A 25978-nucleotide genomic window follows, 5' to 3' on the forward strand; every position below is an offset into this window, starting at 1 on the left:
ACTGAAAAGTTTTTTTTGATGAAAATATACAAAAATTCTGATATACAAACGAATGAATCTTAAAAACTGAATGAAAGTATAAAATCAAATAAAATCTCCTGAAAGATGAACACAATTATAAAATCAAGTAATATGTCAGTACATAAAACATTAAAATAGGCCATATGTCTAATTGTATGACTTTTAAAGTAATTCAGATACAATAATAAAAACAACTGTAACACCTACTTTGGGTTCAGCCAAACTACCTAGCTCTTTTACAATCAACTTGAAGTGTTATATGAATTCTATGGGTGAATTCTCCCAATTATAATTCTTAACTCTAAAAAATAAACAGAAAAAGAAATAGAATAAATTTATTTTACTTTATCGCTTGGGAGGGTTAAATTAAAAAATTTACAACACAAATTACCAGTAATCTAGATCTGGCTGAAACAGAAAGTTCCTTAAAAATAGTTATAATTTCAAACATTATAATTTTTCGTAGTAAAAGCTACAAGCTTCGCTTAAGATCGCGACACACACTCAAACTTTTTAACCTTATCGCTCCAAATCAATCCTTGCACTTAAGTTCAAGACCAGGGAAGGAGTCATCAATAGAGAGCGAACTTTCTACAATAATGCAGTGTCTACGGCAAGCCAAACTCTTACATACAACTATGCGAAGTTCTTTTAAGTTTACAGTAAAACTGCTTGCCATTCAATTTACATAAGTTTTGTAACGAACCTCGACGATAAATAAAGCAAATAGGAAAGTTATAAATTAAACAACATTTGGTTAATTTAAACACAAATGCCACAAAATCTTTCTCTAGACTAAGTTCCAACTGATGTATTTTCAATCATATGTTTAAGATTTGCACTAAAGCCATTAAAATAAAACAGAAGAAATCTGTCAAAATATGCACATTCCACTAAAATACATTTCGCACCAACAGTAATTTTAACTGTAAAGCACTGTAATTTTAACAATTAGGTTCATTCTCAATTTTTCAGTATATACGTATAATTATAAATAACTAGGAGAGCGATCAATTACCTACTACTTAACTGCTCCTAATCGCCTTCCAGTAATCTACGCTAAACTTTATACTCCTCAGTTTATTATTTAGCTGATCATCCAAGAGTACGATCTCATATTTCAGTAAGATGTGGCATCCACATTGACTTTTTATCCAGCGGGAGGCCTAAATATTTGATCGTATGTTATTGCGAATTCGGTGTTGTTCATCCATATGTCTTGGTGGATAAAGGGCAGTGGCGTAGCTACAGATATGCATGATTAGGCAATATCTAAGAGCCCACACGTTTTAAAGCACCCCTACTTTTTTTATTTTTCAATATTTTAAACGTAATAATAAATTATTAAATTTATTGCCAAATCCATCTTTGATATTTTATATGTAGAGATTTAATTTCAAATTCTGTGAATAAATTATTTTATCAATCATAAAAGAGTTTTATTTATATCTTCTGTTCTAATAAAATTATAAATAATATTGAATGCCACAGCAACTTATCTTGTTTGTTATTAATTCCAATGCTGCATAGTGAATTCTTTTGTTTACACATATTGGGCCTTCTGCAGTACAGTAGCATTGTCATCAAATCCACATGAGCAATCTAAAACTCAAAATCATTTTATATTTGTTTTACTGTGTTTTTTATACTTGAGCATAACAGCGTATTAAAACTTAGCAAAAAATTGCTATTACAAGCCAAATAGGCGAATTTTGTTTAGATTGAGTATGCACATTTATGAGAGGGACAACTAGAATAGCCAAGTCTATGGTAGCCACGTCCGAATATACGAACAGCCACTAGGCTATGTGCTATATTTAGTTCTCTAAACTTTTAAGAACTGCTTTATTAGTTGTTGGTTGGGAAATAAAATTTAAAGGTAGGAAATGTTAAAATAATTATAAGGTTTAATAATATACTATTATATTATCAATTAAAATGCATAAGAAAAAAACGAATGGAGCCTAAAAACAAAACGAAAAGAAAGAACAGGTAAAAGAAAGTAAAAGCTCCCAAAATTAGACAACATTGTTGTCAAAGCATTAGTAATAATAAAATAAGTTATCTACTGAAGCGAGTTTTAGGTAGATAACTTATTTTATCATTACTAAGAATACCGTCAAGGGGCATTGAAGATGGGCAGAACACACAGCTCAAAATAAACAAACAGCGCAGGTACCGAAATCAAAACTTCTTTAACATGTTGTTAACTGCTCTAATGCTTCGATTTGAAGATTTCCATGGGAAGAGATCCGAATTATTATCGAGTATTTTTGATAACAAATAAGGAAACCCGTGAGTTTTCTTTTTACAGATAAGATTATTGGATACGACTGAACTATGTGTGGACCAAATAAAAGATAATACTACAGTTTAGCTCAAATTGTAGGGTTGTAATATCTATGTGGGTTCCAACTACTTCACTAATATAGTTACAACATAAGTGAGTTATTACATATGATCATCATTAGAATAGCTAATAGTGAATTACCATCATTAGAATAGCTAACCATCAAGTAAACAGACTTAAAACAAAGTTTATTCTACTTCACCCTTGTGAGTGTTTACATTAAAAATATGCAAATGCAAGTTTACCAACCAGCCTGGAGCTAACTTCGCCACAACACAAGAATTTCGAATGCACGCATTTGCCAAACATCTAGCCTCCGTCTAATGTAATCCCAGCAAGGACAGTTTTAACGTCGCCGACAGTCCTTCTTTGATAGATAGGACAAAAGCAGCAAGTCAGAACCTTACACTTCTAATCTCAAAATTCTACACTTTGTAGTAAAACTGCTTGCTTATATAAATTCTGGAATGAAAGAACTTTGTAGCGAAAAGAGGTAGAAAAGAAAGAATTAAATTAACATTTCATTACTTAAACTTTAACATAAATACTACAGTGTTACCTTTTGCTATGTCTACACATAATTCAGTCGTTGCTCTACTATAAGGCTGGGTGTTGAGTTGGACTCCGCGGTTCTTACCCATAATTCATTTTTTTAGTATTTCCAACTTTCTTTTGTTGAAATTATATGATTTTACCTTAGAATTGTTGTTAGCCTTTAATTCTAATTTAGATCTATCATTTGTATTCTTGAAGTTGATACAATTGGCTTTCTTTGTTAAACAGTCAGTCTTAAAATGCCCGTACTCTCCGCATTTGGAATACGTTTGCTCTTTTTAACAGTTCCTTTTTAGTATACTCATACCGAAACAGTTATTTCAGTGCTGTCACTGATAAACTCCCTGACAGTGCGTGCCCATCAGCGGCAGCTGAACACTGGTAATTCGATTCCTAGCAAACGGGCTGGCAATGTTTGAGCGTTTTCGGGGTTTTCCCCATGTGTAAAATGAATACGAGCCAGCTTTCTTTAGAAAGTTCGCCACGATGACATTCCTTCTCTTAGCCAACTAGTCCTGGCGTACTGTGCCATTGTAGCTAATTAACCTGTTATTTTGTGTTTTAAATCTTTCCTGTCACTCCCCCTTTCCGTTTTCCCGCTACAAAGCAAATTAGTTTGTGAGTACTTATACTGAGGTTTTTAAATTGTAAGAAGAATGTCTTCTGGCTCTCGAGGCCACGTGACTAGGTTGCTAGATCAGATATAATTTGCAGTCTTTGGCCTAGCCTTATAACTGGCGACTCTAAATGTCCATGCCGGTTAGATTGTGAGCCAACTTCGCGTTCAAATGATCTGTGAAGCCTTGGCTGCTAACTTATTTGCGCTTAATTTTACATTTGAATTTAGTGCTGTTTTAAGATATCTCGCCATGAATGCTGACTGAGCTTGTAAGCACCTGGTGTGCCTTCTGTTCTTCTATAGTTTGAAATAAAGGGTTTTTTGCACCCTTTTCAAGTTTCAGTTGTAATTTTAGATTTAGCAATAATTCGTTTAACGTCTATCATGAGTTTGGACAATATTTGGATGACTGCAAAGCATACTAGACTTTACACTGTTATCCAATAAAACCAAATCCAAACACCCCTGTTAATGTTCCGCATCCACTGCAGTTCAAACTCTTCTTCATCATGATCTTGCACGAGTGTGGATCGGCTGCTAATACACAGTTATTCCCATATTGATCCTTCATTGCGAATTTCATCTCTAGAACAGCTTTCTTACTCATAATTCTGAGTACAAATAATATTGACCAGAGTAATAACGACCTTCATAACATCTTCGCTCACATTAAAAATCAGTGCCTTAGGATTGATTATTGCTGGGCACGAACTGTTTCAAAGCCTCATTCTCTCGTGTTGAGAGCGATTTCGACTTCATTCTTTCTCTTTTGAGCTGCGCAGATTTGGCAGCATTTTGTGCATAAGAATCTGCCTTTTGAAGACGATTTGACTTCTCTTCCACACCACTCGTCGGTTCCATTTAGCCATCGTACACAAGAATTGCTCTGTTAGTTAAACATATTGTAAAGATATATCGTATTCCATTAGTCGATTCTTTCGAGATTCTATCGCTTTTTAGGAAATTAGTTAGATCTGTTTCCCACTTATTTTATAGGTGACCCTATAAGGTAATTCTCCCACTTTCCTAGCGTCCTTCGTGGTGTAGTGGTTCAGCACGCTGGGCCGATATTCCAGAGGTCCGTGGTTCGATTCCCGGCGAAGGCGGTTGCATATTTTTTCATCTTTTCTACTTCCAAATAACCTAATGACTCTACAATCCTCGCATGTTGATATTTCGCCTTCCTTTCTAATATTTAAATAATCATTACATACACTTTATAGTTTCTTTTCCGTGTTACGCACAGTTTATCCCCAGCACCCTGGAATTTACATCGGCCAGATAGAACGAGAAAACCTTTACCCTCAGAGAAAGAGAAAGAGACCCCGGACACATCAAGGTATTGGCATTTGCAAGAGTGTACAATTAACAAATGATTCTCTCCCAAGTAACAGCGACTATACAAGAAACTCGCTATAATCACATAACAATCACTACCAATTTGTATCACTCCTCTGAGGGCATCAGTGTAAAACACAACCATTTAAAACTTATTTACATGCATGACAAAGAAAAGGAGTCATTTAAAATTATGTGTACTTTTTGATAAAAATTTTTGCAAAGTAATGTCCATATCATTATTATTGTTGATGTTTATAAGACACTTTTCATAAAAATTTCAATGGACTGTATTTTAAAAACACTTTATTTACTTTCCTTTTGAAAACACTCACCACTTTTAACTCTATTCTCTCAAATTGTTAGAATCAAAAATCTAAAATAAAAAATCTCTGGCGATTTCCATGGCAACTTAATCGTTTTCTTCTTCTTGATCGCGCTACCGCGATAGCGCTTATAATTGGGTATGGAACAATTATAACTCATGAAGTTGTTTCAAATGAGATGCGTTACGTATCCTGTTATATATTTTTCCCGAATCCTCTTACTTGTTTATTTCCCATTGCATAAAAACTAGATGATAAATATAAAATTCCATAGCAACAGATAAGATGGCAATCGTCTACACATCTCTTTTTCCTTAGTCTCGATTTGTACAACTAAAAAGAAATTTTAAAAATTATTCTGCGAATGACGGAAGAACGTCATATATTCCTATTGCAACCAAATTTGTTAAAATTATAGTAGTGTAATTAGTAATTTTTAATGTTATATCTTATGCAAAACACAAATTTTAATAAAAAAATTTCGATGACAGCAGTATCTGTATTCAAATTTTTACATATAATCTGCCTTTGTATCTTAAAAAAAACTTGCTCCAGTGTTACATAATCAGCTAAGAATTAAGGGGGTTCATACACCTTAAACCCCTTATGATCTTCAAATATGTGACTGTTGCAAGAATTGGAATATTTTATTTATTTTAAAAACAATTACTTCCAACTTTTTACAGCTAACTACATAATATAGTTGCTTTGGAAACTAGTAACTGGAAAGTTTGTGTTGCCACAAATATTTTTGTAATATAATCCGCTCTGTGACAAAATTTTTCGTCATGTTTCCACTTTGCGCGTATGATATTTTAAAAATGGCTGATGGCACATACTTTAAATTTGATGCAATTCTTTATATGGGGACTATTTTCTAACTGAACCTAAAATCTAAAAAATTTTATGGACGAAATTATTACAGATTTTTTTAATAAAATATATTTTATAAACTCAACTCCAAAAATAAAATAAAAATTTAACATGAAATTCTTAGAATTTTTGGTTCACAGTAGTTTCCAAATTAAAAATACTTCTGGCAACACAAACTTTCTGATTACTATTTCAGAAAGCAGCTATATTATGTAGTCAGTTGTAAAAGGTTGGAAGTAATTGCTTTTAACATAAGTAAGTTATCACAATTCTTGCAACAGTCACATATTCGAAGATCTTATGGGTTTTAAGTTGTATGAGTCCCCTTAAATGAATCTGTTTTATCTCTTGCACTGGGATCTGAGAAAAATAATCATGTCTTGATCGTTCGTCTTGAAAACCTAAAAGGCATTTATAGTCTATTTCAGTGATGATCAATTGGCTGCTTGAGATTATATCCAGCCCACCAGTTTAATATTATGGCCGCATATTGTACTTATTTTTTTTAATTCATTTTAACTTTGCAGTAGAACATAACCTTGCACATAATCCTGAACCTTGCAACATTGCACATAATGCTAAACATTATGTGAATAATTGGCTGCACGCGCATTAAAAATTCCCCTTCCCCTCGTATAACGATTTCCTTATTTTAGAGCTTAAAAAAGGCAGAAATTAGGATATAAAGATTGTATAATAAAAAGCTTTGCTACTATTTTTCATTCTCTACAGGAAAACAAAAAACAAAAAAAAAAAAAAAAAAAAAAAAATGAAGAAATGATGCAAAATACAGTTTTGATAAAGCAACTTTATGCTTTTTAGTTGCAAATGTGCAATAAAAGAAGGGAACACGTTCTAATGAATAAACCTGCCTTTTTGATTTTATTTCTGCAAGTTTCATCAGTCAAATAAAAAAAGTGCATTCTTCATTCTGAAACTGTTAGTAGTCATGCATTCCAGTAAGTCAGTGCAGCAGACCAGAAACGACGATGCATCAATTAGCACCGCAGCAGAACTCACGAGGTAATCGAGCTGAAGGCGTATCAAGGGTTAGACCATACCCCAAGGCGAGCATGCATTGTTACTCCCTCGCGATACAATCGCTAGTTCTTTCAATTTATTTTTGATACACGACATCGACTACAAAGCAATTCTTAAATCTACCAAATCAGCCATCTTACTTTTTTACTAGTTTCGAGACAATGCACGGCGCCTAGTAGTTGAATGAGAAAAAAAAATGAAGTAAATCACTGGAGGATATTAGGGTGCTTATACATCGTGACATCAAGGAAATACAGCAATGTCAGATGTTTCCAAATAGACTTTTATCGAAAACTCTTAAAATGTGATTTCACATATCATTTAACTTAATTCAAAATGAATTGTACCACAGTATCCGAGAGTAATAAATTCGAAGACTACGACGGTTATATGAAACCGTAGATAATATAGAACACTACTTAAAATGGGATATGCTGTAATGTATATAAGTAGTAAAGTTTAATTTAAAAGTAAATATGCATTATAAGATGCTAGCAGTATAAATACTATGTAAGTATATATTGTATTATGCACTGGTTTCACAATTACATTGTAAACGCATTTCTTACTTTCGATTCTGACCTTCACGAGACTAGCTGTAAAGAAATATCTAACATTATGAATCCTTGTGACATTTATTTGCAAGAACCGGAATACATCAGATAAAAGACCCGATAATCGGATCAGACATAGAAAGCTGGAGTTATAGTTTGTAAATGCTTACATATGCACTTCATCTCTTTTCCTAGAGTTTGTTAAATGCGCACATATGCACTTCATCTCTTTTCCTAGAGTTTGTTTTTTAAATGTGCACATATGCACTTCATCTATTTTCCTTACAATATTCTATTCTACCAAAGAGTCAAATGATTAAAGCAAAACCCTTGTATAGATCGTCTTGAGTTCTGCTACTGCCGACTTCATGAATTGGTAACATGGCATAACGGTATCGTCGCAAATGCGGTCAAGGTGGGGAAAATGGCGTTAATAGCGAAGGGAAAAGTAAACTTGTGAGTTAAAGGCCGTAAGGGGAGATATAGTGTAAAAGAAAGCTATTTTTTAGGTTTCGTTCAGTATCAATATATCAGGAAAAAAATTAGAATGGAGTTACAGAAAGAACTCTCATAAGTTCTTTACTGTAAGCCAGCAGTTACCCAAATGTGTATATGGATGCACATGGTACCAGAATAGAGACACATTATATAGAACGCGAAAAGTTTTGAATTCTTTTTCTTTTATGTATTACTAAAGAGTTTAATAATAACACTTTTTTGGAATATTAGTAACATATAGTATCTAACTATAATTGCGAATTAAATTATCATTCTCAGATGATTTTATTGATTAAAGCTCTCTGTTTATCAAAATCTTATAATTATATTATTTTCATTTAGCAATTTCTTTTTCCCGCCTTAGAAACATATAGTAAATTATAAAACTGAAAAGCTTCGGAAACACTATTATAAACAAATAATCAGATCCAGTTCCAGTTAAACAGCATTAATTAGGACTAATTGTTTATAAAAAGTATCTTAACTTTTATACTAAAAAAATAATATTTTTAATTGAGTAACATATATATTTCCTTCTTATATAATACAAAAAAACTAATTTTTCTTCTAACGTTTACCAGTTTATTAAATTAAATTTTTTGATATAATATTCTATAATCATTAAATCGGAAATATTTTCTCTCATGATACACTGAAGTACAGATATACTGTTGTGACATGCTAAGTTCGGCTATTGACAAATATTATGTATAGTATGTAATGTGTGATCCACGAGAATGTGTTCATATTGAAAGAAGTTTTGCCCTTTCAGAGGAACAGCTGCTATGGAATAAAGTGCTATGGTGCACTGAAATAGTATCATCTCTGTAACACTTTGGGGCAGTTCATTAGACTAAAACAGAGCCACATTTTCCGCTAACGGCAGTTTTCGGAACTAAATTTTTTTTACGGAATCTTCTTTCCCATGTCTTCGTTAGTCCCCTACCAAATTTCGTGGCATTCCAGCGGACAGATCTAGCTACAGATGTCTTTGGATAATGTCAGTTTGAAAACAAACATCCTATATTACTGAAGCTTATTTACGTTTCATGAAGTAGTTTTCTTCAAAGTTTTGCCAGCTTCCTTATGGGCAGACATGATTATACATTTCTTGTTACTTCGTACTTTTTAATTCTAAGTTACCGTTGATTCGTTATAGCAGTAGTCAGTATATTTTACCGGTAATCACCATTGGTCTGGTACTATAAGCAGTCAGTATATTTTAGTGTCTTAAAAAGCATATACTCTGTCGTTGCTGATTCTTTGGTAAAGTAAGCATCACCAGAGGTTTGTTTAACTTTGGTTCGTTAGGCAAGTCTTTCACTAATTATCATCATCGAAAGTTGTCACTTCCTCAACGTCAAATTTAAGTTGACAATAAAAACCCTATTAAGCAGAGCACTCATCTCAAGAATACTATAAAATTACCACGATAAGTTAACAAAAATGTGAACTAACATTGCCTAGAAATGATAGAGCTTGCTTGTATACCTTTTGACACTAAACTGAGCGAATTTAAGGATCAATAGCAAGTGCATTTTGATTCTGAAGGTTGTGTTCAATGATTTTAGTTCATATAGCATATAATCTTCTTACTATATTTTGGATTTATTTTAATACAGTACTAGTACTATTATCTTCGCTTCTGATTTATTTTTTGTTACTAGTGATTTCTTAACTTAATTTTCAAATTGTCAAATAGATATTGAAATTTTAGCGTCAAAGTAATTTATTTTTCAAGATAAATTAATTTCAACATAATGGCCAAAATTAAAAATGCGGTTGTTCTGAACTAAAACTTCGAATGATTTTTCTAATGTTAAAGATAACTAAATTTATCTAATTAAAGCTAGTCGAGTGCTCAGTTTTGGATTTCCGTTTCCTTAAAAGTTGTGGACCATAAAATCGAGACTTTTTCTCTGTTAAAGCATCTTGATGTGATGAAAAGAACTATAAAAAAATAAAGTACTTTACAAAGTGCTGATTATAAAAAATTAATATAGGTTCATTCAAGCATCAATTTTATTTGAATCAACATTCATAAAAAGTAGAAATACGGATATTTTTTTCAGCGTGTCTATTGATTTCTTGAAATTACGTTCATATAAAAATACAAAAAGTTAAAAAAAATAGAGAAAGAAAAGAAAAAGAAAGGAGAAAAAAGGATCTTCGACACTAATATTAATAAGATTAATTTGACTAAATTAATGGTTCCATGTAATAAATTTTGTAAAAAAGAGACCAAATAGTTCAAACGTATCCGTTATTTCTAATTTTGAAACTTTTTAAGAGGTAACTGAACTCTTTCGTTTAAAAATACTAGCATTTTAGTAACTGGTGGAAAAGTATTTTTAAAAAGCACAGTGATTAGAGGCTGTGCAAGGAATACATGGGAATACAATTAACGTAAGTTTCAGAGCAATCGTTACAAGATAATTTATTACTAGAAATAGAGACGAAGAAAATTTAGTACATTATTTCTGTGAAAATACATTTATAATAAGCAACATTTATTTTTCTAATCTGAACATCCAATAAACTCAAGCGTGAAAAGAAATTGTAATAAAATCGTAGATACTTATGAAAATTTTCTGTTATTTGTATAATGCATGAAAGTACTTGTAATGTTGCCAAAAGTAATTTTTCTTAACAAAATATTAAGTTTTGCTAAATTTCCCTACATTTTGCTTAAGTTTTGCTGGGAAACTACGGCTAAATACCATGAAATTTGTAAAAAGGGGATATGTTTTTAGATTCCAAATAGCTTATTGTCTAAAAAAGTTAGAACAAACATTCCAATAATCATTAAAATTATATATATGGCGCTTTAAAAAGAAGGAACAGATTTTACTTGCGGAAGTGTTATTCCTTGGAATGTAGTGAACGCGTCTTAAAGACCTGATGACTTCTCTCAGTTGTGTTGTTACTTCTTATAAAAAAAAATCGATAACACCCTCTTCAGTGCATTCTTAAATCTACAATAAATACTCGGCAGTCAAGCGGAAGACTACGCGGGTATGTTCTGCGGAATCCTTTAGAAAAAAAAGTAAAAAGGAAATATTTGTAGCAAGCGGCAGATCCAGTCTTCTAACAATGGGTGTCAATGAGTTGTTAATGATGAGGAAAAGAAAGAGCATTTTCCATCTTTTATTTTTATTCTTTTATAAATTAAATCTCTTAATTAAGCGATTTCCTATAATCCGTTATTGAGGGGGAAAGGTAAAAAAACCTGACACTTCCTCAAGCATGATCTTCTGCTAATATAGAGTGAATCCTTTCGTCATGACCACATCTTTAAGATGTCCATTTCCGAAGGCAACCTGTATTTCTGAGAACGTAAATAAGCGTCGATATTAACCACCCACTCTTTAAGACTAAAATCATCTAGAATCGTGATTAGTCGTCCTAGAGAGAGCTCGCTGTAAGAAAAAAGTTTTAAAAAATTGTTACAGGTCATTCCTCAACATTCCTATTCTTAGAATTTAGTTTTGAAATACAGTCGTGCAGCAGAATCCAGTTACATCAAGTCCAGGTATACAAAACCCCAATTACCGCAATCGTTTGTTTTTTCTAGAAAACATAAAATTAAGCTTTTTATGAATTTATTTACGTGTTTTTAAATTTATTTTCGCTGACTTAAATAACATAAAAAATAATACAGAAATGTACTTACTGTCTAAAATGCTGTTGCAATAATTTCATTCAGCTTGTACGCCAGAACAATAAAAGCCAAAAGCATTATGGAAAAGCACATTATTCTTTGTTTTTCTTTACTGTCTAAGTCATTCCTTAATCATAATAAATGCTCCATTTCTTGAAGATGGATTAAATAATACGGCAACATGATATCAATTCATTCTCGCATAAGAACTCCAGTCTTACAATATGCAAGAAACCTACAGTCAGCTACTTTATATTAGCTTATTTATGCATGTCGAGTAGTTTTTATGATGAACTTTTATTCTTGAGGCTAAAGTTTTATTTCTTGGAAAAAATAATATAAATATCCGTTTTTCCCTTTTTTTTTTTTTTTTTTTTTTTTTTTTTTTTTGTGAACTCTAAATAGTTCCTCGGGTTACACAAGAAGCTTATACCACTAACAAAATAAATGTACAGCAGCGCTACGCTGCAAATGGGTAAAAACTATTAAAAATAATACAGAAAGAAAGAAAATAAAAATTTTAAAAAAATAAAATCTGAAACAATTAATTCTGAACAATTTAAAATTGATTAAATCTGAAACAATTTAAAATCTGAAACATTTCAGATTTTAAATTACGTCCAAAGGGGCGTTTTTGTAACATTTTGTGTGTTACATTTATTTATTAAATATCACGTTCCATAAAATTCACTTCAACAGCAATATCGCAAAATAGTTTTAAAATGAGCATATCTTTAGAACGTCGGATACACAGATTCACGCGCTGGAAATAAAAAAATTTTTCCTGCACAACGTTGCCATTGCTCGCTTTGAAATCCTTTAGTTTGCTAATCAAAAATTCGTTAAAGTTTTACAAAATATGAAATCGATAATAAAACAAATTCCTAATTTCAAATTTGGTCTTCCACATGCCATATTCGTAGGAGGATTACGTCATTCAAATTCGATGGCTCTATGTACCGTTGTTTTACTACAATGCGAGAAATATACTTACATTTATGCAGATTTTTCCTTATTTAATTTCTTTAAAGATAACACAGGGCGATAACACTTTGTGGCAACAGTATGAAAAGTGATTCGCCGTTTGTAGTGTATCGACGCAAAATCGCAAAAAGGAAAACAATAGTCCTAAAGGACAAAGTTGGATTAATACGTAAAAGAAAAATACAATAAAATCAAAAGGGGGGAATAAAATAATGATAATTCAGTAATCTAAATTTATAATAAAATTTTGAAAGCAGAAATTGTTCTTAAAAACATCGTCTTCGAAAATATCGTAGTAAAATTAAAGTACCTACAGTGTCTCACAAAAGTGATGGGACACTTGTGCTTTACGAAAGGAAACTTTAATAAAATAAATTAAAAAAACATGTAAAAATTTTTTGTGGGTGTGTTTCATACTTAAATTTAGTAACAATTATTACATAACATGCATTTTCTCAAAATATTAAAATAATAATTTAATAAAAATACAATTGTTTAGAACGGAGCAAAAAATGGCTCACATAAGTGATGGGACACCATTAGATACTACTACGTACTACAATAAAAATATTTTTTGGGGTTTTTATTTTTACTCAAAAGCAATTAGCAATAATTTATAAAATCGTCTGCAGTCTTTCTCTCCAGTTTGTTTTGGAATTTTTGTGTTTTTTAGCACTGTGCAGCCATGAATGCTAAACGAAAAGAAACTTTGCCTGAAATTCGAAAACTAGTTATTAATTTGCATATTGAACGTGGAAAATCTATTAGAGAAACTGCTGAAACAGTTAACTTGAGTCTTTCAACAGTTTTCAATATCATTAAACGATATAAAACGAATCATATGATTCAGGATAAAAGAAGACGTGGCCGACCATCAAAGCTATCCAATGGAATAAAGCGAATTACCGTTCGAAATATTAAAAAAAGTCCAAGAATGAGTGCTCCTAAAGTTGCTGCTGATTTACAAGCGTTATATGGAGTAATTGTTAATCCTGAGACTATTGGAAGAGTAATTCGATCTGCTGGATATCACGGTAGAGCAGCCAGGAAAAAATTCTTCGTGAGTGACTAGAATAGAAAACTCAAAGTGGCTTTCGCAAAATCCAACATAAATAAGAATTCTGATTAATGGAATGAAGTTGTATTTGCTGATGAGAGTAAATTTAATGTATTTGGTTCTGACGGTAGAATCTTGGTGTGGAGAAAACCCAGGGAAGAATTTCGCAAACAGAACTTGGTGCCAACTGTAAAACATGGTGGAAGAGGAGTTATGGTATGGGGGTGTATGTCGTCCGCTGGAGTTGGTAATCTTGTTTTTATTGACAGTATAATGGATCAGTACAAGTATATTGACATTTTAAATCAAAATTTGAAATCTTCAGCACGAAAATTGACCCTTCAGAACGATTTTAAATTCTACCAGAACAATGACCCCAAGCACACTGCTTTGAACGTTAGACTCTGGCTGCTGTATAACTGTCCTGAAATAATAAAAACACCACCACAATCTCCAGACTTAAATCCCATAGAGAATATTTGGCAAGAATTGGAATCAAGAATTCGCAAACACACCATTTCTTCAAAACAACAATTAAAATCATTGCTTCAAGAAGAATGGGGTAAAATCACTCCAGAAATCACAAAAAAATTAGTCGAATCCATCCCAAGAAGATTAAATCACGTTTTAAAAGTAAAAGGCAATCCAACAAAATATTAAAACATTTTAAGAAGTAAAATTTTTGGATAAATATTTGATGGAAAAGTAAGTGTCCCATCACTTATATGAGCCATTTTTTGCTCCGTTCTAAACAATTGTATTTTTATTAACTTACTATTTTAATATTTTGAGAAAATGTATGTTATGCAATAATTGTTACTAAATTTAAGTATGAAACACACCCACAAAAAATTTTTACATGTTTTTTTAAATTTATTTTACTACAGTTTCCTTTCGTAAAGCACAAGTGTCTCATCACTTTTGTGAGACACTGTACAAATCATCCCATGTCCATAACATCACACACATGCGTTTTTCAAGTTTTAAAATTTGTAAATGCATGCTCGCATAATGATTTGGAAGCACAAGGAGGAAAGATGGATTCTTTTAATTCTATGTTTCATATTTTTAAATGAACTAATAAATTTTTACTGAAAAAATAAAAAAGAAACTTATCCATTTAAACAATTAAAATAAGTAGAAAATTAATGCAACTTATAGAAATTAATCGAATTTTTAATTTACATAGTTAATTAACAAAGGTCAACGATAAATTAACTTTTTTTATAAAGTTTTACTAGTAATTTTTTATGAAGAATACAATGTAAAAATGCTTAGAAAAAGGAAGATAAATAACTGCATTTCGAAACATAAAGCATAACATTTTAAGCTCTATAAAAATTGCTTAGTGAATTATAAAATTATTTTCTTTCGCTTTGTTAATCTGATATTGTTTTAGTGAAAATTATATTTTGTTTTGTTTCAGTGTATTCTTAAAGTGTAGTTAACATTTTCATCTATAGCGTGCAATCAATTTTTGGATGTCCACTTATTAGCTATGGCGAAAGTCAGTTACATGATATGTCAGTATGGGATTTGAAAAACGCATGTATGCGATGTTATCTTCATGCGATGATTTGTAGGTGCTTTATTTTTTACCAAGATATTTTCGACGATATTTTTAAACTCCGAAGTTTTTGAACCGCTTTATTTTCGACCACGATATTTTGTACCAGGATATTTTAAAATTGCGATGGTCTCTCTTTGTTTTCTTTTCTCCCATGATGTTTTGTACTACGACGTTTTCGTCTTGCGTTGTTTTCTTCGTGACGTTTTCGTCCGTGTTGTTTTTGCCGCGATGATTTCGACGGATATCCAAAGGGAAGACCGCCGCACGTATGTGGCGCATCGCACTGCATCTGCAAGAGCCATTAGAGCTTTTGTTGGCAATAGAATTCACAGTGAACTGTAACAAATTAATTATTTAAGGGACAACGTCGAGCCAAGCGCTCTGTAGCGTCCATACCACTAACTCCAAATCACCGCCATATGCGACTTCCGTGGTGTCAGGCTAGAGCTCACTGAAGGGCCGATTGGAGATTTGTTGCGATTTCAGATTACAACCGTTTCTGTCTGGGTGCCAGTGATGACCGTTTGTTGGTTAAAAGGAGGCTTTCTTTTCCCCCGATGTTTTGTACCGCGACGTTTTCGCCTTGCGTTATTTTCTCCACGACGAAGCCTCATGTTCCTTAACGCGAGATTTTAAGGATGTCTTATAGTTTCACCAACGTAAATTAAACCACAATGGCAAGGAATTCTGTAAATACCCCAGGATTTCATACCCGGAATGGGGTCCTTTGAGTATGGGAGTTGGAATTTTATTGATTGGAGAATAAACGATCCGAAAGTTACATTTCTGTAAAATACGTGCAATTTTATAGCTAATTGATGGAAAGAAGGGAATGAAAACAACAGAATTCTTATAACCTCCTAAAACAAGAGTGTGCCTTTTGGTATGTTGAGATGAGAATTTTTTTAACTGCTTGATTAATAATGTTGGGTGAAAAGCCCCTGACAATAGCTACCGCTTTTAAATAATTTATTTCTTCATAGAGAGACAGTTTGGAAGAGCAAACCTGAAGTGCACGGAAAACATAGGAATAAAATGAAGCTAACTTTTGTTTAGTCGGATGACATGATTTGAAGTGTGGTGGAAGAGAAACCGATAAAGGTTTACGGTAAACAGTAGCACTGAAGTTGGATGTGTTACGTGTGACCAGAATGTCGAGGAACGGAAGAGAATTGCATGTCTCAAGTTCAAAAGTGAACTGTATAGCAGGATCGATGGCATTCATTGTTAAAAGAACTTTATTTAAATCATTTTTATTATTTTCAAACAGGGTAAAAGTATCATCTACGTAGCGGAACCATACCGGGAATGTTTAAAGTCGCAAATAATTTTGATTCATAATAATGCATGTAGATATCAGCCAGGATGCATGATGATTTGCATAACTTTGCATTATATTTGCACGTCGGACAACATAAAACAGTACGATATGCAAATTTCTCTTTAGCTGAATGTTATAAACGTACATTTCTTCCCACTGAACGAAAATTATTTATTATTATCATATAATTATATTTTACTTACTTTTCATAATAAAATAACAAAAATACATTTTAATTTTGGACTTCTGTGTAATTTTTGCCATTAACGCCATGACGTTTGCAGAGTATTCAAAATAACAGTAGTTACATAACTTTTTAACCTATATTCAAATTTTATAATTCTGGAGGAGGTTTTTATTTTTTCGTACAAGTTAAATTCGGAAAAATATTAAAAACCTTGCCTTTTTTTACTTTTTTAAAAGCTTTTTATGGTTCAACTTTAAATTATACCTCTTAAGCGTTTTGCACGATTGAAAGCACATTTTCCTTTTCCTCCCTTCTTTTCACTACCGAAGTTCTTTTTTATTCTGTTTCAGGAAAGCTTTCAAGCAAAATGTTTCAAAGAAATAACAAAAGTCAAATGGATATTCAGTCCATTGTGGAGAGCCAGTGAAAGTCCCAAATATAATAAAAACAAATTTGATAATTTTCTATTGCAAGGTTGTTTGAATTTTGTTGATGTTCAAGTGATAAAAAGCTGATATTCAGCTACGACACTTGCAATTGGTAGAAACGTGTTTTTCGCCCTCAAAAAGAATTAATGAAAAAGTGTTACCTCAGGAAAGCGTATAAGAAAATCTGCAATACTACAAGTAAAGAGTAAGATGCATGATGGTGCTTAGTTTTAAATTTCTTCTAAATTTAATTAAATAACAGAAAAATAAATTGAATCTCTTTTGATTACCTACATAACAAAATGTATTAAATGGTTATTTGTAAGGTCATTATTTTGAATCAACAAGTTATCAGGATTTCTGTCTTTAGTATAACTTCTTCCTTACGTATTCCTCACCAAAATGCAAATTAATTAGCCAGTATTTAAACTGAGGTTTGCCATTGCTCGCTTTGAAATCGTTGAGTGTGTTAATCAGAAAGTCTTTAAAGTTTTACAAAATATGAAATAGATAATAAAACAAATTCTAAATTTGGGCTTCCAAGTGCCCATGTTCGAGTGGAGGATTACGTTATTCAAAATTTTATGGCTATAAGTACCTGCGTTTTTTCACAGTGCAAGAAACATACATACATTCATACAAATTCTTTATCATTTAATTTCTTTAAATATAATACGGGTCGATAATATTTAGTGGCAACAATTTAAAAAGTGATTTGCCGTTTAAAGTGAAGCGCCGCAAAATGCAGTTTTGAGACAAATAGCCGTTCTGGGCTATTGCCCCTTTGGGATAATAAATAAACTTTTAATTAAAAGTAAGTAAATAAAACATTAGTAACCTCGTTAAATTACATCCAGGAGAATCAGGTTGAAACTTTTTGTCTTTCTTCTAAAGATAAAATACTAAGAATTAAGTATCTCAAGCAAATTGATGATGATTGTACCAAGCACTTAATAAAAAATGCTTTCAGCAAAATTTGGCAGCTTAATGCCATGCATTTCAATTTATTAAAATAAAATTCTGTTATTTTTCCTAAAATATCCGAAACACTCAGAGTGAAACCAGTGCTAATTCTAACCATTAATCTTAAACCAGAGTGAAACCAGTGCTAATAAAACAGTACAACCATTAATACTAGAAGTTTTCAAAGAACATAAGAAGGTCTGAGATGTCTGCAGCTATTTTTTTTATCTTTAAAATGCTAAATGCAAAAGCTAGAAAGTTGTGCTGACAAAAAACAAATGGAGCCTCAAATATCTCAAGTCATTAGCGAATGCTAACGTTTTATCGAACTACTAATATCAGCAAAACTTTCGGTGTGCGTTTAAATTACAAATGTTGCATTATTACTAAGGGATAAAACACGATTTCGAAGCTTTCCTCAATAGGTCTTGAAATTATGAGAAAAATTTTATGATTATTTTAGATTGTAAAATAATGTTCTTTGATTGATTACATTTTACACTAAACTTATGTTGTTGAAGAAGACTTAATTGAATTATAACTTTCATATGTAGATCATATTTAAACTCATTAGGTTACACATAACTAAGTAAAATAATAACTATATAACACTCTTGATCTGTCATTAAGTAGGAGGGATTAAAGCTTCAGCATTCTTTTGGAACAGTAATGTTCCACTTTTTGTTACATAAAGTATATAATCATTTGAAATGGAATAAAGCTGTCAGGCACACTAGACTTACGGCTAACAAACTAAACATATTCAAAATGATTTTAGAATGGAAAAATTGTTTCTCTAAAATCTAATGATAAGCTTTCGATAGTAAAAAAGATACACTGCAGAAAAAAAATATGGAACAGTTCTATATCTCAACGTTATACTGGGTCGATTGATGAAATTCAAATTCAGTTTTCCATGTCTCGAAAACGTGACTTAGGACATGTATTTTATTTATATATAGCATTGTTAACACAAAAATCGGACTTTTCTGAAAAGACATGCCAATTCAAAAATTTATCTTGGCGCCTTTTTTTGAGTTGCGCCAAGAATAATTCACTTGGCGAACTTCTTAATTTATAGTAAGCTATTTTCTTTTCCATTTCTTTATTGTACACGAGCAGGAAAAAAGTCATCGCACATTACTTTTAGATAATTTTAACAAAGTGCGTAAACCACATTTGGCGTTATTATCGCTTATAACAAATATATCAAATTTCAAAACGCGCCAATATGTAAATTCATGTATACCTTAGAAAATTTTGAATAAAAAAACTGATTTTTTGCAGGTGTGCCTCTAATTTAAGATGATGTTAAAAATTTCATAGGTTATAATGCAAATTTTTTTCGAAAAGTTTATACAAATTATTTAAAAATACAAATTAAAAAAAAAAAAAAAAAAAAAAAAAAATCTGAAATGTTTCAAATTTTAAATTACGTCCAAAGGGATTTTTAACGTTTTGTGTGTTACCTTTATTTATTAAATATCATGCTCTTTGCACTTAAACCATAAAATTTAGTTCAATAGCAGTGTCGCAAAATAATTTTAAAATGAGCATATCTTTAGAATTTCCGATACACAGTTCGACGCGCTGGAGATAAAAAGGTTTTTTTATCCCATAGAGTGTTGCCATTGCTCGCTTTTAAATCGTTGAGTTTGTTTCTCAAAAATTCGTTAAAGTTTTACAAAATATGAAATCGATAATAAAACAAATTCCAAATTTCAAATTTGGGATTTCAGATGCCCATATTCGCAGTAGAATTACGTCATTCAAAATTGGATGGCTCTAGATACCGTTGTTTTATCACAATGCGAGAAATATACATACATTATGCAGATTTTTCATTATTTAATTTCTTCAAATGTAATGCAATTTCTTCAAATATAACATTTTGTGGCAACAGTTTGAAAAGTGAACCGACATTTATTGGAGTCCGACGCAAAATGCCAAAACGAAAGTAATAGTCCTTCGGGACTCAAATCCCTTTGGACTAAAAATAAATCATAAAAAATGGGCGAATTTTATTTGGAATGAACCTAAATTTCGAAGTGTGAAAAGAAGAATCAAATAAGTTTAATAAAAAGAGAGATATTAACAAGTATATACCAAATTCATTTAACATTGAGGAGCTAAAAGTTTGAGAGTTAATTTTTTAAAAAACTACTCGTGCGAATTTTAAAAAACTTAGCAGTTTGGCATAATTTGAGTGGTAGAATCGAAATATGGAAAACGATGGCATGTCATTTCAGAAAAAGTGCGATTTTGTGTCAAAATACCTATATTAGGGCAATGCTATGTATAAATCTAATACATATACTAAGTCGTGCTTTCAAGTTGAGTCTCAAGTTGAATTTCGTCAATCGGCCCAGCAGAACGAGAGATATAAAACTATACCTTTTTTTTGGGGGGGGGGAGTGTCTATAGATCTTTTACTCTATAGATCTCTATACATCTTTTACTTTATTTCTCTCTCTCTTTTTTTCCTTAAGTATACTTTATCACTGATCAGTATACTAGAACTATTTTATTAACAAAGTATTTCTAAATATGTAATGTCGTTAACATATCAGTGACAGAATAATAATATATGTCGAAGAGTTAGTAGATTCTTAGGGTTTTTTTTTTTTTTTTTTTTTTTTTTCGATGCAGGACACGTGAAAAATATGCAGTGTTTTCTCCGGGGTTCGAACGCCGGACCTCCCGCATACACATCGAGCGGGCTTCCAGTACCACTGCGAAGGCGTGCAGAAAGGACGGAGAAAATACCTTACAATTTATTGTTGACCGAACAAATATATGAACAAAAATATATTTCAGGAAGAAGTTCTTTAGCAAATATTTTTAGATTTGAAATCCCCGTAATAAACACTAAGATTTTATTGAGCTGTAACAATCTACGTAACTTTTTGTAGTCTACTCGCTTTGTTCTGACAAAGACAGATATCCAGGATAAGCAGTTTCATTTCTTTCTAAGAGTATTAGGATAAAATTAAGAAAATAAGCTCTCAGTCTGTAAAAAATGTTTTAATAACAAACTCAGTTTGGGGATTATGTGTTTTGATTAGACGCAAGCACTTTTCAAATGCAGTTTACTTACAGATTTACTTCTTTTTAAAAAAACTGACTTCAAGTAGATCCTCCAAAAAGATATGGCCTTATTAAAAAATACGATTTCCAAGATGTTTTTTTTTTTTTTTTTTTTTTTTTTTTTTTTTCTTGCTTGAAAAATAACAAGGAAGTAAATAAACTAACAAGAACAGTTCAATTCTGAATTTTATGCAACATATCTTATGTTCCATTAACACCACTCCAGTCACCAAATTTAACACTCCCTTGCTCGCACTTTACCTGAGAGATGTATGAGGAATATAGGATGTAAACTTACAAAAGCAAAATTTAAGTGTTTTTACACCCTTTTTTGCTTTTGTAAGTTTATATTCTATGCTGTTTTTGTAGGTTTCGAAACAATTAGATTGTTGAAAATTCATGCAATGTAATTTAATTTCCCTTTTATAGCATAAATTACAGAATACAAATATTATAACATTTTTTCTGCAAGAGTTTTTATCTATCTATGGGCTCAAGCATGAACTTTAATTAAAGTATGGAATTTGGAAAAGGAAAAAGATCGGGAAAATTATAATTCAAGTCAAATTAAATTAGCCTTTCGAAAGAATAGCATAATATATATTATAAATTTTAGTCTTAACTTCTCCTCCTTAAATAACTCTTTTCCAGTGGCATTTATAACTACTAACCTTTATAACGTATATATCAATTGGTTTACAGCAAAATTGTAGATATATGGTTACTCGTTTTAATTCCAAATTTATAAAAACTCTATATGCTGGGGATTTCTTTGGACATAGCGACCATATTAATACATATTTCACAGTCGTTTTCCAAAATTTTAACTTCCACGTGAGTGTAAGAAATTTCTTCCATTCTCACCCCGCGGACTGCTTTCATTTTTCTCGCAACCCTCTCCCCTGCCACCAAACCACAGTAGAGGACTTTCGACTTGCCGCATATATAGAGTGCCCCCATGCCGCAAAGACACTATACATTTACAAACATCCATCCCTTTTCCAGATTTGGAACCCGAGCCCTTCAGTACCACAGTAGGCTTCCGTAACCAATATACTGGGCAAGCAAAGTAGTACTGATAGATGGATATATTTAAAAATTTTTAGACATCTTTATTTAGTCTTTTGAAGTTATTTTAAAGAGCTTTTACTTGATAAGTCTGTTACAACGAACTTGAGGATATTGGGTTGCAGTCCATACTTAATTAAAGAACTTTAAGAAGTCTGTTATTGGCGAACTAAGACCAATAATAGCTATAGTTTAAAATAAAGGGAGATAGTGCAAAATTACTGAAATCAGCAGCACGATGCTTTCAATGCAAGTTTATACTTTGCCGCTCAATGCATTAGTTTAAACAAGTGTAAACTAGCTTCAGTACATTAGTTCCAATATATATTTTAATGTTAGGAAATAAATATATAATTCTATGAAACCTCAGCATTTTTTAGAATAAATTTATCTTATTAATTCTTTTAATTCATCTGGATTGTTTACAATATCATTTTTTATGCTTAGTTTTATAACGTTGCGCGCCTCCAACTTGCACGCAACCAAGAGGTGACTGTGAAAGCTGTATAAAACACAGAGTCTTGTAAAGGGTTTAAGTCCCTTTTTATTCAACGTAATAAATTACAACTGCGTCCTCTTGACGCTTACAGACGGTGCCAACTCGGCAGTCAAATAAAAATAATAACCTGAAAAGAAACTAAAGACAAGATTCTAACTACGAGGCTCTCTAAAATAACTGACTCACCGCGTTTTACAATACCGCTGCTAATTCAGCAGACTTGAAGCTCACTGGAACGATTACCACTACTTCCCGCCAAGCACATAGGCCGAAACGCGGGGTTCTTCAATTCTCGCTAACTACCTCCGCGCTCGTGCAGTAAGAATATCACCCACCGAACTTGTTTCCTCTCTATTTAAATCATACTACTTCCGCTGATAATTTGAATCCTTGCGCGTTCTACTAAAATTTACATATTCTGGCATTGGCAGTTCCAGGGGAAAGTAAGGCTTGACAGGAAAGATAGTTTAAACTTAAAATAAATGTTAGTTAAAATAAATATAAACCCTACATTTGCCGCTGCCAGAATTTGGAAAACTTGGAAGCAGGTCCTACAAACGACCTGTTGTAAGTTTCTCTAATTCTGAACTAACTGGCGAGAACCTCGTTTACACAAAAAAATCTTATGTAACCATTTGTATACTAAAATTCTGTTGAACGTTACAAAGCTCTCTTCTTACAGCAACTTTTCCTGGACTTCATCAATCAATCTTGGTCTTTCCTTCCAGCATCTGGAAGGAATAAGTATCAGTATCTTTCTACATACATTATAATTTACACTTTCTTGACACAATAAATTTTTGTTTTTAAACGATTCATTTTTCTTAGTTATTGCTTACTTCACATTCATTCAACTTTTCAAGCATTAATTTAACTTTACCCTGGCTCTCCACCGTGTGTGGTGTCAAACGGGAATATTCGTGTTTTAGTCTTACAACACTTCCCCTAACCACCATGATTTGTTAGAATTCAACGACCAAATAGACACACCTTACTCGACATTCTACAACTCAATGAGCTACTTTAATATTCTTAAAAATTCAAATGTAGGTGGAGAACCCTACAAAACACATTCATTCTAACTTCCCCCTCATTCATCTTTAAACATGCAGGCTTTCGCTCTAAAGCATGACTTTATCTACAATTTACTACTTAAATTTTGATTTCATTGCTTTTAAGCATTCATCTTTAGCATCTACAATTTTATGCTTCTAGACTAAATTCTACTTTTACATAACATTCAAGTATTTACATACATTTACAAAAGTTTAATACATATGCTTTTTACAATTTACCATAAAATGAATAAGAGAAAATAAATTTTTACTTTACTCATTCTTCGCCAAGCTGGCGGCACTGAAAGTAAAATTCTTATTAATACAAGAATACGAAGTTATTTTTATCTTCGGCCAAATTTTGTCTTTAACATAACAGAATTAGTCTTTCGACCAACAGAAAATGCTTGTTTTTAGCTTTTACACTTAAAGAAAATAATACTTTTGCCTTAGCTAAATAAAGTAAAACAAAACTAAGTCTCAACCGAGACATATTGACTTTCGTCAAAACATAGAACTTCGTACTTATGCATAACATTTCGGAACAAAAGAGAAAAAAAAAAATTATAGAAGGTTTTAACTTATCTTTGAGTTTTCGATGCTTGAAACTCCGTCATTCGTTTTTGGCAGAATTGGTCCCAAGTTAGAGGTTTCATGGATGTTAATCTTCTCCTTACTGCCCTCCGAGTGTCGTCCACCTGACTTTTTCTTTTGCGTCCTCTACATGCTGGCCTCTTGGCGGAGTAATCGTCTGGTTGTTGGCCTTTCCGTTTCTCCCTGGGACGGCTGGTCTTGACGTCCTCCGGTCTGGAGTCCTTCTTGAATTTCTTCTGTTCCTCGTATTTTTGTGCCTCCTGTTGGCGTTTCAGTTTCCGGAACGGCGGCCTTGCTGGCACCTGACTCTGTGGCCGTGTGCGCGTTCTCCTTGATGTGTAATTTCTCCTGCTATCCTTTGTAGGTGGTGTTTTTCTCTTTACCACGGTTTCTTTACCCGGTGCATCTGTATTTTTGTTTTTCTTAAACGCCGGAGTTTGAAAATTATTTTTTCTTTTTGATACCGACGTCCGGGTTGTAGAAGTGCTAGGTCTCTCTTCAGTTCTCTGTTTCTTGGGTGGTGGAATAGTTGTTGTAGTCTCTGGATCTTCTACTTCGTTTAGACTTGAGTCCTGCAAGAAACTTTTAAGGATTTCAAAATCATTTGGATTATAGTATTTTTTCACCTGGTCGGGACTTGCTTTACAGATTTCCCCTCTCTCGTTCTTAAGATATAAGACTACTCCTTTGATTTCCTGAATTACATAGGGGCCTTCAAACTTTGGAGCTAGCTTTGCCATAAAATTGTCTGGGGCACTTGATAAAGAAAATTTCCGCTTCAATACTTTATCCCCAACTTTAAAATCTGCTTCACGGCGTTTTCTATCGTAATATAGTTTCTGCCTATTTCTTGCCGTATCCGAGGTTTTAAGCGCCTGATCAATCAACTTTTGCACATCTTTTTGTTTATACTCCTGCTCTCTTTGTTGCACAAAGAATAATTTATCTAAAGGCGTAATTAACTTTCTGCCTAAAAATAATTCTGCTGGAGTTTTTCCAGTAGTATCATGATGTGCCGTTCTTAAAGCATAAGCTAATTCATTTATGTAGCCATCCCAGCGCTTGTTATGTGTGCTCACGTAACTGCGAATTATTTTTACTATGTTTTTATTAACTCTTTCTGCTATGTTAGCATGTGGTCTATACGGAACCATTTTGATATGGCGTATGCCAAGTCCATTGCATATGTTTTCAAATATTTGACTAATGGATTGTTTTCCGTTATCGCTAATGACTTTTATCGGTGCACCGTATTTTAAAATGTATCTGTGTAAGAATGCATCTGCGACTGTTTTGGCTGACGCGCGTTTAAGTGGAACAATTTCTATC

The 25978-nt window shown here is 32.3% G+C and overlaps 1 protein-coding gene across 2 annotated transcripts in view; it reads right to left on the reverse strand.

Moving 5' to 3' along the window:
* The window catches only part of LOC118204253 (uncharacterized), a 264242-nt gene that overhangs the window by 173682 nt on the left and 64582 nt on the right, over positions 1–25978 (reverse strand). The window contains exon 1 of one of the 2 annotated variants that reach the window (XM_085814546.1): positions 229–261. The exons of the other annotated variant lie outside the window; for it this stretch is intronic. The gene's annotated coding sequence lies outside the window, so the exon portion shown is untranslated. Of the gene's footprint in view, positions 1–228; positions 262–25978 lie in introns of those variants that run through there. 2 annotated transcript variants of the gene reach the window in all.

This window comes from Stegodyphus dumicola, chromosome 1 (assembly GCF_044657685.1).
Source record: "Stegodyphus dumicola isolate Sdum_Otavi_A_Nest chromosome 1, ASM4465768v1".
Classification (NCBI taxonomy): domain Eukaryota; kingdom Metazoa; phylum Arthropoda; class Arachnida; order Araneae; family Eresidae; genus Stegodyphus; species Stegodyphus dumicola.